Raw genomic sequence first — 15,872 nt, 5'->3', positions numbered from 1 at the left:
CTGGTTAAAGGTGTTTTATTTTTAACGTGTGACAGATTGGCATTAGTCTGTCAGTTTATATTTGTGGTAGTGCAAAATAATAAACGAGAACAAGGAAAAAATGTGAGCTCTGTCTCTTTAAGCTCAGATGGAAGACAGACAGCAGTTGACTTCAGGACAGCACTTCCCGATCACTAGCATGTAAAAGCATAGTGACTGGGCTAGAACAAGGACATGAGATGCAAAGGTGGGCAGGGAAGTGTGTGTGTGTGTGTGTGTGTTTTCACACCTTTTAAATTGTAAAGATGATACAGGAAATTGGAGTTAAAACCGTATACCCAGAACAAAGATTAAAATCCTGAATGGATTTGTGATACATAGTCATCAGACTTTCTTCTCTACCTAAATACCATTGAGGGTGAGGTCATGGTGTATCCGGTAAAGAGTAAAGGGCGTGGGGAAAGTGAGGGTAGCACGGAAGTTGATTTATGACAATTGAAAAAGCAGAGGCTGTCATTGCATGTTGCCTCCCAAGAATCAGAGGAAAGAAAAGACACTCTAGAAATGTACGATATTGCTCTTTTGCATCTTTTAAAAAGTGGAAGTCAAATCCTAGTGAGGTAAATAGAAAGGAGCATAAACACTGCCAAATTAAGTGTAAAAATGTAATAAGAAAAGCCAAAAAGGAGTTTGAAGAACAGCTAGCCGAAAACTCAGAAGGAAATAACAAAAGGTTTTTTAAGCACATCAGAAGCAGGAAGCCTGCTAAACAACCAGGGGCCCCTGGATGATCGAGATAAAAAAGGAGCACTTAAAGACAATAAAGCGGTTGGGGAGAAACTACATGAATTCTTTGCTTCAGTCTTCACAGCTGAGGATGTTAGGGAGATTCCCAAACCTGAGCCGTCCTTTGTAGGTGACAAATCTGAGGAATTGTCATAGATTGAAGTGTCATTAGAGGAGGTTTTGGAATTAATTGATGAACTTAACAGTAACAAGTCACTGTAGGGTGACCAGACGTCCCGATTTTATCGGGACTGTCCCGATATTTCCTTGTTTGTCCCGCGTCCCGACCGATGTGCGGTCGGGACACTGGACAAACAAGGAAATGCTCCGGAGCCCGGAAGTGCTCGTGCCCCCCCCCGCCCCGACTCCGCCCGCTCCTCCCCCCATTGGCTCCCTCCCCGAATCCCCGCCTCTTCCCCAGGCTCACCATTCCTCCTCCCTCCACAAGTGCTGGAGGGAAGCCCCGGAGACGTACGGGAAGCGCGGGGCCAGGGTGAGTGAGAGTCCGGCCTGGCCCCAGTGCAGGCAGGACTCAGTCGGGCGGTAGGGAGAGTAGGGGGGCGGCCCGCGGGGCCAGGCGGCGGCTGTTCTCCCGCCCGGGCAGCGGGACTCGGGAGCAGCCGCTGCTGCAGCTCCCACTGCCGCGGGGGGAGGAAGCGGCCGATGGCCAAGCTCGGCGGCTTTGGCGCCCGGGCCCACCCGAACCCCTCGAGCCCGGGCCTGTTGCGGGGACCCAGCAGCGCGCACGCTGCACCCAGCCCCTGGCCAGTTGCGTCTGGGCTGGCTGCCCAGCTGGTGCAATCCCGCGGTGGCCCCGGGGCGGAGGCATCGGCAGCCCAGGCCCGTTCGTTCCCCTGCGGGACCCGAGTGGGACGGTGGGGCTGGGGCCTGCTGCTTAGATTTCCAGAAAGCCTTTGACAAGGTCCTGCACCAAAGGCTCTTATGTAAATTAAGTTGTCATGGGATAAGAGGGAAGATCCTTTCATGGATTGAGAACTGGTTAAAAGACAGGGAACAAAGGGTAGGAATTAATGGTAAATTCTCAGAATGGAGAGGGGTAACTAGTGGTGTTCCCCAAGGGTCAGTCCTAGGACCAATCCTATTCAACTTATTCATAAATGATCTGGAGAAAGGGGTAAACAGTGAGGTGGCAAAGTTTGCAGATGATACTAAACTGCTCAAGATAGTTAAGACCAAAGCAGACTGTGAAGAACTTCAAAAAGATCTCACAAAATTAAGTGATTGGGCAACAAAATGGCAAATGAAATTTAATGTGGATAAATGTAAAGTAATGCACATTGGAAAAAATAACACCAACTATATGTAACCCTTCTGCCCCTCTGAGTTGGCAGCAACAAGGGCCGGGTTCAGTGTCTAGGGGTTCCGTTTCAATAACGCAATGCAAAACCGGCTTGAGCCCCCACCCAGTGACCTGGGACAATTACATACCACCCCCTGGGCGCCTCTAGGAGGCAATACTTCCCCTCTCGCAAGCACAGAGTCTGAGTGTAGCAAAAGCCTTTTAATAAAGGAGGGAAACAATGCGGCATTATGTTGGGGAAACACCACAAACAGGATTCATAACACAAACCATGAGCAAAAGACCCACCTCCAAGTAAGTTTAGCAGTGTCCTTTTCCCCTCAGGGTCTTAAGCCCAATCACCCCAAAGTCCAACAACCCCAAAGTCTCTGTCCCTGGTCAGTGCCGCCCCAGAGTTCAAAAGTTTATCTGCAGAGTTTTACCCCCCCAGCCTGGGCGGAAATGGAGGGGGGCACACGGGATGTTAAGGGGCACCTTACGTGGTCCGAGGCCAACTGCCCCACCTTTCCGTGGAGTTCTGCTGCAGCCTTTACCATGAATGGCTCCGCTCTACCAGCCGTGCTGCGCCGCTCCGCTCCTCCAGCCGTCCCCGCAAACTGCTCTGCTCTGCTCTGCTCCCCGTTCCGTGGGTCGCTCCAACCGTCCCACAAACTGCTCAGCTCTGCCAGCCGCTCCACTCCACCAGCCGTCCCATGAACCGCTCCAGGTGCCCCTTCAAATGGCGCAGCTCCACTCTGCGCCGCTCCGCGGGCCGCTCCAACTGTCCCACAAATTGCTCAGCTCTGCCAACTGCTTAGCAATATATCTTCAGGCTCCCCCACTGGTTAACACAGCAGTCAGTGATCTCAGCTCAGCCATTTTAGCTCTTAGTGATTTCAGCTTGTAGTGGGGAGCCCCAGTGCTGGTGCACCATTGGCCCAAAGTGAATTCAGTTCAGCAATTTCTAGCTAGACTCCTAATAGAAGCAAACTTAGCTCTGCTATTCAACAGTGAAGAGAAGGAGTAGTGCAATTGGTGTTCCAGACCCTCAAAAGGGGCCCATACCATCAGATACACATACCTGTCCCCAACCTCTCTCAAATCACTGGGTTTTGTAACCCATGCCCCTTGTCTAGCGAGTGCTACTTATTTACTGGTGAGTCCCTCTGTCATACAACAGTTCCACTGGCCTTGATTCACAGAATCAAGGTAACAACACTTTATTCTTCCTGCCCCAATAACAGAGAAACTGGGGATCCCACACCAGCCAAAGTAACCACTTTCAGTTGTTGTTGTCCCAGGCTAGGCAGGTGGGTGTGCCTATGCAAACAAGATCACCCCCTGAAGTTCTTTTCCACCCTCGCCATAATTCACCACCAGATGTCAGGGTAGAGCTTATCCTGACTCTGCTTACATATACATACAATATGATGGGGGCTAATTTAGCTACAACTAATCAGGAAAGAGACCTTGGATCATTGTGGATAGTTCTCTGAAGACGTCCATGCAGTGTGCAGCAGCAGTCAAAAAAGCAAACAGGATGTTAGGAATCATTAAAAAAGGAATAGAGAATAAGATGGAGAATATCTTATTGCCCTTACATAAATCCATTGTATGCCCACATCTTGATACTGCGTACAGTTGTGGTCTTCTCATTTCAAAAAAGATATACTGGCATTAGAAAAGGTTCAGAGAAGGGCAACTAAAATGATTAGGGGTTTGGAACGGTCCCATATGAGGAGAGATTAAAGAGGCTAGGACTTTTCAGCTTGGAAAAGAGGAGACTAAGGAGGGATATGATAGAGGTATATAAAATCATGAGTGGTGTGGAGAAAGTGAATAAGGAAAAGTTATTTACTTGTTCCCATAATATAAGAACTAGGGGCCACCAAATGAAATTAATGGGCAGCAGGTTTAAAACAAATAAAAGGAAGTTCTTCTTCACACGGCGAACAGTCAACCTGTGGAACTCCTTGCCTGAGGAGGTTGTGAAGGCTAGGACTATAACAGGGTTTAAAAGAGAACAAGATAAATTCATGGAGGTTAAGTCCATTAGCCAGGATGGGTAAGGAATGGTGTCTGTAGCCTCTGTTTGTCAGAGGGTGGAGATGGATGGCAGGAGAGAGATCACTTGATCATTACCTGTTAGGTTCACTCATTCTGGGACACCTGGCATTGGCCACTGTCAGCAGACAGGATACTGGGCTGGATGGACCTTTGGTCTGACCCAGTATGGCCGTCCTTATGTTCTTATGCTCATTTTCTAGTAACAACATGGAAGGTACAGATCTGCCTTGCAGAGTTTAAGACTAGATATGTTACATGTTTCATTTCTTTTTTTTATTCTAATTTTCTCTCTTTTTAATAAAACCGTGGCGGTTTTTAGACTGTTATTTGGGGAATTCATGAAAACTGGTGCAGGGTGTGGCCCAGTCAAGCATGCACCCTGGAATGACACTGTAGTGACCCCATCTCACCCACCTTGGTTCTCTAATTAACTCCTTCACAGCCAGGAGTTTATAATATATCATTTCAACCTTTTGAGGTCTAATTCATTAAGTGCTTACAAAATATATACACAGTTCCTTTAGCCCTTCCTGGCTCAAATCCTTCCTTCCTCCGCCTGGGCTTCAAGCTCTGTGTCTCTTGTCTGATCAGGGGAGCTCTGCTGGCCCCACTCTACACTCCATGTCTTCTCTGGAGAGACACCGCCCCCTCAGGTCACTTCCTAGCCCCTATCCCTGAGCTCAAAACGCTTTCTGACCTCACTACTGTGACTTCACAGCCCTCCTCCTTGGGACTGTGCTTCAACTTCCCCAGCTCATCATCAGCCTGTGTCTAGGCTCACCCTTCCTGAGCTAATTTTAATTCTCAGGCAGTAGTGTTTGTGTTCAGCCAAGTCAATATATCAGGTTTAGACTGAACTGAGGGTCCACAGGGGAGTTTGGGGTTAGCTGAACTAAATCATTTTAAAATCACATCTTAGTTAAACCAGTACAACATGGAATATAGACAAAACATTCCGTTTTCGAAAACTATCTAGTGACTGAAACATTTTGGAACAAGGTACTTCATTTTATTAAAGAATCCCTCTCTAAACAGAGGTTAAGTTACTCTTGCCTGTAATTTAGGGCCCAGTCTATTACTGTGCAGAAATTGTATTGACCACTTTGTACAATCATGGAGAGCGTGTTATGACACAAATGCATATTCTCCGCCAATGACATCATCATTTAAATTACCAGTATTGGCATACAAAAGCTGGGACAGTGCAAAGACAGATTCATGCCAATAGTCTATTCTGTAGAACTGTTTTTTCCTATTACATTTTAGCAGCCAATGAGGAGGGTGCTAATATAGTTTGAAGTCCAAGCAGAGTAAGACCATATAGCTATGATAGTTGTATAACTCCCCTTTTATGCAGCTGTATTTGTGCAAAAGTCTTTACGCATATCTATCCAGGTCATCCACCTAAATTATAGCGGCAACCAAAGGAAAATAATAGATGATAGAGGGCAATTTATGTTGGAAATCATGAGCTTTATTGACCGCTGAGCACACTATAGACATCTTGCTGGACTGGGCTGATTTCTCCTCAGTTTGTGTCGGACCCATCTATTGTTTAATTTGGTGAGTTTTCTCTACAGATCCCTCCCTTTTCTGTAAGTGTTACTCCAACAGGAAAAAAAAAGCAAGAGAATATTAGAAAAAAAACCCAAAAATTAGGTCTCAGAAAATTGGAAGATGTTTATCTGGCAGGGATACAGTTTTACTTTGTTCAAAGGAAGCACTTGGTGTGGTAAGAGGGTTATAATTTGGGCATTGGGCCCATTGGAGTTAAATATATTTTTGCATATTATTTGTACATGTGTTTACATTTTTCAGTATGTGCCTTTTCAGAAATCAGAATAAGTGAATGTGATTCTAAACAATCTGGCAACAAATGGAGAACATGTACCAAGGTATAGAAGGCAAAAATTGGTCCTTGGGTAACCCCATTGATTTCAGAATAAGAGAGGGCAGAATTTGACTACTAGTGTATGACCTACTAGTGGTTCTGCATTGCCATATAGGAGATATATTTTTAACTAGTGCAGTTTCTTGCAAATCTTGGTGGGAAAGGGAGCATCTTGCATTACTCCATATCAGTCCTGAGGATTAAAGCCCTGACTCTGGAAACTGCCTAGGCACATGATTAAGTCCATCCCTATCTAGCAAAGCATTTAAGCACATGCCTAACTTTGAGTATGTGAGTACGAGCTTTCCTGAATCAGGGTCTAAATAATGATGATAATGGGCTCTAAATGGAGGTCTGTCCACACTCAGTCTGAAAGATTCTCTTGATAGGGAAAAATTAAAAGGATTCTTGGGGCTCTGAAACAGATTCAGAAGAACTCTGGAACCAGTGAAAAATGCAGATTCGGTGACAGAACTGTTTTGTAAATTTATATTGTTTTCTAAATTGTGTGTGTTGGGGAGGGGGGGCAACAAAATTTCTGAAAAAGTTTAAATGTTTCATTTTGACATTTTCAAAATGAAATGTTTTCATTTTTTGTTTAAATGACTTTTTGCTTCAAAATTTTCTTTAATTATAGTTTTTTAAATAAAAACCTTTAAAAATAGCTGAAATTGAAACAAACAAGTAGTTTGGGATTCAATGAAACATTTGTTTTGACCTGAAACAAATTTTTTATTTTGACTTATTTTAATTTGCCAAATATTCAAAAAATTTCATTTTCAGTTTGACCAAACTTGATTATTTTTTTTAAGGAATTGACAGTGAACTGAAAAATCGATTATTCACACAGTTCTACTCAGAAGTGCAATAAGGAATCTGTTATACACAAGTAAGAATTTGCTAGTAGATGTGAATTCTTAGCTTGTCACTCACTGTCTCCACTGCTCTTCTCAAAAAGTTCATTTAAATACTTAAGCCAATATTCCTATGACTAAACTGTGATTGTGGTGTTTTTCTCTTTATGTATCTTAATTCAAAGGCAGCAATTTATCCTGCTGAGTCAGTGATGTGAGCCATTGCCCTTTAAAAAGAAACAACCCCTCAATCTTGGCTGTGTTGAGGATTCAGAGAAGAGCTCTGTGTGAACTCGAAAGCCTGTTTCTTTTGCCATCAGAAGTTAGTCCAATAAAGATATTACCTCACCCACCATGGATCTCAGAGGATTAATTGGCAGTTATCAACATTGAGATTTTTGAAGGAGCCTAAGGGAGTCAGGTGTTCAAATCTCATTGAAATCCAATTAGAGTTGTTCACTGGTGCCCTTAGCACCCTTTCAAAATCCCCGCCCAAGTCTTAAACATGTTGAAGGACATGCCAGACAGTGACCTATTGTTGCTCCTTTTGACCCAAATGGCTAGCTAATTTTCAGGGGGTTGCGTGTTAGGAGGAGACACAGATGATGGAGTCTGGTATTTCTTTGATGCAATCCTGTTAATTTATCAAGAACGTACAAACTCCTGGTTCCCTGTGCACAGCAGGAGACAGTTTCTTTGCTCACAACCACAATCCTCCTTCCAGCCAATGCTTTAGCTTTTTCTCTTAGTTTGTCTCAGGGTGACCTTACCAGCGCTTCTCTGTCTTCCTCATAGCTGCAATCCAATCAATCCTGTGCCCCTGTGTTTATCAGTCCCACAGGAAACCCTATGGACCTCATGGCCCAGGCTTGCATGTGGTCTCACCCTTGGGAGGTGACTTTCCATTGTTTCAGCTATCACTAAACACAGGGGCATTTAATTGTTCCCTCTTTTAGCCTGAATGGAAGGCAGCTGTCATGCCCAACTGCTGTGAGTTGTATGATGCTCAGTCCCCTTTATAAAACTATCATCATTGCTGGTGAGCATTTGGACGTTTGGCCTCAGTTCCAATAAGCACAACAACATTTGGATCTTTATACAAATTATGTGGACCTCATGCATCAGTAATAGTAAGACTGGAAATATCATAAGGTTAAGTTTCCTTGCGGTGTTCCTTCTGAGCTTCCCAGTGGGCTAGATATACCACAATAGTAGGCTCCCTTGCAGTATTTGGCACCTTGCTTCTGGTAGCCAGTAATGCATGGGCATATAAATTGGTGACCAGGATGGTAAAAGTAGAAGATAGGCAGATAACCTTTTTTCTCCCCAAACTTCTAATTTTTTCAAACTTTAAATTAGGGTTGATTTGAATTTTACATGAACATTCATGGTGATGGGGAAGGGAGGTTCCTACTTTATCTCACCTGATTCACACCTGTTTCTCATCATCAGAAACGATAATAACCAAGCTCCATATAATTTCCTTTAATACACGGAACCCACTTTGAAGAATGCTTAACGCTTAGCTCAGTAGAACACTTGGTTGATACTTGCAGGTCTTCCAATTACACTATCAGCTTTTACGTTCAGTGGGTTTATGGTGATGGGCAGAGTTGCACTGGATGGCTTTTATCATACTGGGATGAGTCAGAATTGTAAAGCATTTACAAAATACATTTTTTATTATTTTACTATTATGGCAGCAGCCATAGACCCCAAGTAAGATTGGAGTAACATTGTGCCGGGTGCTGTCCAATCACGTAAAATGACATGGTCTTGTGCTTTCTAAATTATATGGGGAAAATGTAGACCTTAAATAGTCTTAAAGCCGAAGGCCAAATTAATTGCTAGCATAATAAGGTGTAATTCCATGAACCTCAATTGGAGTTAAGTCTCTAAAGGCGCAATTGCATTACTGGCTATGCAAAGTGTGGGGGTCAGTAGCCTCGATGGGTTCATCTAATATTATGGTAGCAGCCTGAGGGGTTTTTGTTGTGGTGGTACCAATGCAAGTACCAACTGGTACCTCAGTAGGGTGGCCAAGCATGCAATGACTATTGGAACTGAATTATCTTCTCATTTAGATAAGAGATCCCTCCAGTTCAGAGGAGAGGCAGATTGGTGAGGCAGTGAGGGGGAAAGCAGTGAGCAGGCCAGATCAGGTAGTGTAAATCAAAGTATCTCCACTGAAGTTAATACTCAGCTGGGGATCTGGCTCCCACCAGTGCCCAAGGGTGCCAATAAGGCATCTTTCACCAGCACTCCATTCAAAATAGTACATATACCTCTTTAAAACGACTTCCCATGGACAAGACTTTCCTGCTCTTGGGCATGGAATTTGAGCTCTGCTTACAAAATGGATGAACCAATTCAGCTGGAATGCTAACTTAGTAGAATTAAATCTTGTTTCATAGAGGACATATTTGTATGCATTTTTTTTAAATAACGGTACCACAAACTGCCTTCAAAGGAAAAAAAAAAAAGCTATTGCTATTCAGAGTGAAAAATGTCATTACTATGCTGATGACTGTTGACAGGTACATGTCATGGATGTGTGCTATGATGTGCTAATTATTCTGCAGTTTGAGCAGATGGCACTTTGTGTTTTCATTTCAGCTGTAAAAACACAGTATTTGTGACATGTTGACAGTGCATGTTTAATTGCTCCATGGATGTCTTCCAAGCTCATGTTTTCCACTCATTTTCAGAAGAAAGATGCATAATTAGCTCCAGGGTTATGGGGTGTGTTGCTCGTTAGCATATTTTCATTTGCTCCTCAGTGATGAATGAGGGCTGGTGTCACAAATACTAAAACCAACCTTTGATGCTGAATGCTGCCACTGTGGCATAATACAGGTGGATTCCTAGCCAATGTTATGAATCAAGGACACAAGCAAAGTATATTGTGATCCAACTCATCTTCCATAAATTCCCCCATTCCAGGGCTAGGCTCAGAAGAAAGGGATTCAAATTAGTTAGCTATTAATAAGGCCACACAGGACATACCTGGAGGCCCTATTCTTGGCATCAGGACAGATTATTTCTTTGACATTTAATGGCAGTTTTAAGTCCCCCTTTCTGCTCTTTTCTCTGACTGTGACTTTGCTTACTTTTTTGGTGTCAGGATTATGATGTACAATTGTACAGCGGGCCAAATTCCTCACATGCACCTGTGCAATCCAGTTGAAGGCAATAGGGTTTTATGGGTGTAATGAGAGAGGGGTCTGAGCCAAAATCCCAGATCCAATGTCCCTCTGTCCCTGAGCTTTGGAGGGGATTGCAGTTTCAGGATCTGGATTTGAACTTCCCAGCTGGCTGCTCTCTAGAAATGAACCAAACCCCCAGATATGGAAAACATCTATAGACTTAGGGCTTTGCAATCCAGATCCAGGCTTGTTTGCTGGGGCCTATCTCCTCAGTAAAACCAGGACAGAATTTTGCCCAGGAACTTCTATAATTGAAGCTTACTGGACCTGCCCTGATGACAGAGACTTACAGAAAATCCTAGACATAAGGCATAGTAATGAGGCAATTAATGAGGCAATGGAAGACTGGCCCCAGTGTAGGAAGTGATTTGCACTAGTGAGAGTGTTGATTGGGGATAAAGCTTCCATGCTGAATTCCATGGTGGAGAGCCCTGAAAACCTACTAACCAGAGGGAGAGCATCAGAGAAAAGAAAAGCACGAAGCTTAGGTTCCACCCACGGTATTCTTCAGTTACTCTCAGAAGCAGTCAGAAGAGGCCTTAGGGCATGAGGAGGATTTTAAATGTGCATTAACTTGGCATCAATCAAGACACACTAAAAATGTCTTGGCTATTGCAAAAATAGTCAGGCAGTAAGACTACAGCATGATGCAGTGGTATAGAGATAATCATGTAATTTTTTTTCTTCCAAGAACATTTTAGAATTCTTTTTGAGGAAGAACAGGCAAATCTCTCTCCTCACTATGGCCTGGTCTACACTAGGCGTTTATGTCGAATTTAGCGCCGTTACATCGAATTAACCCTGCACCCGTCCACACCACGAAGCTATTTAGTTCGACATAGAGGTCTCTTAAATTCGACTTCTGTACTCCTCCCCAACGAGGGGAGTAGCGCTAAATTCGACATGGCCATGTCGAATTAGGCTAGGTGTGGATGGAAATCGACGCTAATAGCTCCAGGAGCTATCCCACAGTGCACCACTCTGTTGACGCTCTGGACAGCAGTCCGAGCTCGGATGCTCTGACCAGCCACACAGGAAAAGCCCCGGGAAAATTTGAATTCCTTTTCCTGTCTGGCCAGTTTGAATCTCATTTCCTGTTTGGACATCGTGGCGAGCTCAGCAGCACTGGCAACGATGCAGAGCTCTCCAGCAGAGATGGCCTTGCAATCTCAGAATAGAAAGAGGGCCCCAGCATGGACTGATCGGGAAATCTTGGATCTCATCGCTGTGTGGGGCGATGAGTCCGTGCTTTCCGAGCTGCGCTCCAAAAGACGGAATGCAAAGATCTACGAGAAGATCTCTAAAGCCATGGCAGAGAGAGGATACAGCCGGGATGCAACGCAGTGCCGCGTGAAAATCAAGGAGCTGAGACAAGGCTACCAGAAGACCAAAGTGGCAAACGGACGCTCCGGATCCCAGCCACAGACATCCCGTTTCTACGAGGCACTGCATTCCATCCTAGGTGCGGCCGCCACCACTACCCCACCACTGACCGTGGACTCTGAGGATGGGATATTGTCAACGGCCGGTTCCTCGGACATGTTAGCGGACGGGGAAGATGAGGAAGGAGATGAGGAGGACGAGGCAGTCGACAGCGCTTACAACGCTGATTTCCCCGACAGCCAGGATCTCTTCATCACCCTTACAGAGATCCCCTACCAACCGTCCCCAGCCGTTAACCCGGACACAGAATCAGGGGAAGGATCATCCAGTAAGTGTTTTAAACATCTAAACATTTATTTTTAACAGAACAGGAATATTAACAATAACAACAATGGGTTTCTCATGATTAGTGTGCCCTAGGCGCTTAACGTTTCAGTCCTGGGCAGTGCAACTATTGAAAAAAAATCTAACAATGTCCGGTTTTGCATGATTGTTCTGCCCAAGCCGCTCTACTGTTTAGTCCCTGCCAGTGCAGCTACAGTAAAATGCGGTCTATATGTCCGGGGATAGAGCTGAAATCCTCAATGGACATCTCCACGAAGCTCTCCTGGAGGTAATTGGAAAGCCTTTGCATCAGGTTCCTGGGGAGAGCGGCCTTATTGGGTCCTCCGTAATAGCAGACATTTCCGCGCCAGGAGACAAGCAAGTACTCCGGGATCATTGCCCTGCAGAGCATGGCGGCATACGGCCCTGGTCTTTGCATGCTTTCCCGAAGCATTCTTTGTTTTTCCGTGTCTGAGATCCTCATCAGGGTGATGTCGCTCATGGTGACCTGCTTTGAATTAGGTAGGGGAATGTTAGTATTGGGACTGCTTGCCCGTTCCTTTACAGAACTGTAACCGGCGGTTTACAGCCACGCGGTGGAGGCGGGAGAGGGGCAGCATACAGGGATCTTTCCCTGGGACAGCCGCGAGGGGGTGGGACAGGGGCAGAGCTCATGCTTGCCGGATTGCTGGCAGCAGGGACTGGCATTGCTTTCAATGTGAAAGGAGGCCAGTGCAACTATTAAAGTTTTAAGCAGCCACAAGTCTACGGCTTACCATGTCGGCCTGCTACACAAATTCCGGTGTCCTGCCCCGCTTCTCTGATCTGCACTGCAAGACCCCAGGCACTGAATGCGAAGGCCGAAAATTCGACCTTGTCCTGAGTGCGCATGTGATAGGTGCTGTGCATGGACTTCTTTACAGAGAAAGACTATGTTCTTTGTTCACAACTAAATTTAATCTTTCTGAGGAATTCACTCCCTTTTTCCCATTCCCACAGCTGTGACTGTCTCCCAACCCAGCCTGGCATCCCCCTCCCAGAGGCTAGCGCAGATTAGGCGTAGGAAGAAGAGGACACGGGAGGACATGTTCTCGGAACTTATGGGCTGCTCCCGAGCCCAGGCAGCACAGCAGACCCAGTGGAGGGAGAACTTGTCCCAAATGCACCGTTCACACATGGAACGGGAGGAGAGGTGGCGGCAGGAAGACCAGCAGGCGACTCAAACGCTGCTTGGACTAATGAGGGAGCAAACGGACACGCTCCGGCGCCTTGTGGATGTTCTGCAGGACCGGAGGCAGGAGGACAGAGCCCCGCTGCAAACTGCCCTCCCCCGCCACCAAGTCTCATACCCCCCTCACCCAAAGTCCAAAGAAGGAGGGGCGGCAGAGTCCGTGAAAACTCTCACTCCACCCCTGCAGACTGCTCTACTACTAGAAGGCTCTCATTCCCCAAAATTTGACAAGTCCTTTCCTTCCCGCCTCACCCAAGCCCCCATCCCAGTTTCACCCCCCAGTTTCATGTGTAGTTGATAATAAAAAATACGTTTCTGTTAATTACTGTTTCCATCATGTTCTTTAGAGGAGAGTCTGTCTGAAAGGGGGGAAGGGGGTTGGTAATTGGACAGGACAGTCACCTTTAGCAGGGTACAGAGGCGGGGGCAGGTTCAGCAGCAGGGCACACACACATTGCAGTCACTAGTTACCCTGGTCAGTCTGGGAGGTAGTTTTAGTGTTCTGTGGGGGGTGGGGGGTGCTCTGTGACTTTGTGGCGGGGGAGGGCAGTTACAGATCTTATGCGGCGGTCCTTATCCTGGATCACAGAGCCACGCAGCAGGGGATCTGTAACCGTCCTCCCCCTGCCACAAAGTCACATAGCCCCCCCACACACAGAGTCCCGAACAGGAGGGGTGGCAGGCTCCGTTGAAACCACCAGTCCACCACCGCGGAGCCTGTCATTCCTGGAGTTTGGAAGCGTCATTTGCATCACTACACTACACCCGCTCCCCACCACAGTCTGCGTCCCAGGTTCAACACTTTCCCACGAAAACAGTAATAAAGAAAACGGTGTTCATTAACAAAATTCAAGTGATTTTATTTTTAAACGTGTGTTGGAAGGGGGGGAACGGGGTATGTAACTGGAGAGGATACTGAACATTTAGTGGGTAAAGAAACGGGGGCAGGTTCAGCTTCTCTGTACACAAACTGAAAAGTCACTGGTTACCCTGCTCACTCAGGAACCTAGCTTTCAAAGCCTCCCGGATGCACAGCGCGTCCCGCTGGGCTCTTCTAATCGCCCGGCTGTCTGGCTGGGCGTAATCAGAAGCCAGGCTACTTGCCTCAACCTCCTACCCCGCCATAAAGGTCTCCCCCTTGCTCTCACAGAGATTGTGGAGCACACAGCAAGCTGCAATAACAATGGGGATATTGGTTTCGCTGAGATCACAGCGAGTCAGTAAGCTTCTCCATCTCCCCTTGAGACGGCCAAAAGCACACTCCACCACCATTCTGCACTTGCTCAGCCGGTAGTTGAAGAGTTCTTTTTCAGTGTCCAGGGCGCCAGTATAGGGCTTCATGAGCCAGGGCATTAGCGGGTAGGCTGGGTCCCCGAGGATGACTGTAGGCATCTCCACATCCCCAAGAGTTATTTTGTGGTCCGGGAAGTAAATACCTTCCTGCAGCCGTCTAAACAGACCAGAGTTCCTGAAAACACGAGCGTCATGAACCTTGCCCGGCCATCCGACGTTGATGTTTGTAAAACGTCCCCTATGGTCCACCAGTGCTTGCAGCACCATTGAAAAGTAGCCCTTTCGGTTGATGTACTGGCTGGCCTGGTGGTCCGGTCCCAGGATAGGGATGTGAGTTCCATCTATAGCCCCACCGCAGTTTGGGAATCCCATCGCGGCGAAGCCATCTATGATGGCCTGCGCGTTTCCCAGGGTCACTACCTTTGAGAGCAGTACCTCAATGATTGCGTTGGCCACTTGCATCACAACAACCCCCACGGTAGATTTGCCCACGCCAAAGTGGTTCGTGACTGACCGGTAGCTGTCTGGCGTTGCAAGCTTCCAGAGGGCTATGGCCACTCGCTTCTGGACAGTCAGGGCTGCTCGCATCCGGGTGTCATTGCGCTTCAGGGCAGGGGACAGCAACTCACAAAGTTCCATGAAAGTCCCCTTCCGCATGCGAAAGTTTCGCAGCCACTGGGATTCATCCCAGACCTGCAGCACTATGCGGTCCCACCAGTCCGTGCTTGTTTCCCGGGCCCAGAATCGCCGTTCCACAACATCCACATGACCCATTGCCACCGTGATGTCCTCGGCGCTGGGTCCCGTGCTTTCTGACAGGTCTGTGCTACTCTCAGACTTCAGGCCCTCACCGCGGTGCCGTAGCCTCCTCGCCTGATTTATCTGCATCTGCCTCTGGGAAAGGTGGATGATAAGCTGCGAGGCGTTGACAACGGCCACAACTGCAGCGATGGTCGCAGCGGGCTCCATGCTCGCAGTGCTGTGGCGTCCGCGCTGTCACTGACCAGAAAAGTGCGCGAACTGATTTCCCGCCGGCGCTTTCAGGGAGGGAGGGCGGGAGTGACGGTTGGATGACGACAGTTACCCAAAACCACCCTCGACACATTTTTTTCCCCAGAAGGCATTGGGGGCTCGACCCAGAATTCCAATGGGCAGCGGGAACTGTGGGATAGCTGCCCACAGTGCACCGCTTCCAATGTCGACGCTTGCCCCGTTAGTGTGGACTCACAAAGTCGAATTACTGTCCTTAGTGTGGACACACACGTTCGACTTTGCAATATCGATTCCACATATTCGATTTAAGTAAAATCGAACTACTCTCGTAGTGTAGACATACCCTATGGAATGATATCATTTTAAATTGGTTTACATTCTGTTCGCTGTTTTATAGATGGGGACCCAACCTAAACCTCCAGCTTAAGAGGCACAAATTCTCCTGGGAAAATGCCCCCAGCACCACCACTCTGCCATCTGACTTGTTTTAGTCCCTTCAGCTTTTTCCTCTCGCGAAGTAGAGCATCGAGATCAGAAGTATCAGCTGTCCCTGTGGAGATGAGGC

The sequence above is a fragment of the Emys orbicularis genome, chromosome 1, assembly GCF_028017835.1.
Source record: "Emys orbicularis isolate rEmyOrb1 chromosome 1, rEmyOrb1.hap1, whole genome shotgun sequence".
Classification (NCBI taxonomy): domain Eukaryota; kingdom Metazoa; phylum Chordata; order Testudines; family Emydidae; genus Emys; species Emys orbicularis.
Note: the sequence above shows the minus strand (reverse complement) of the source record.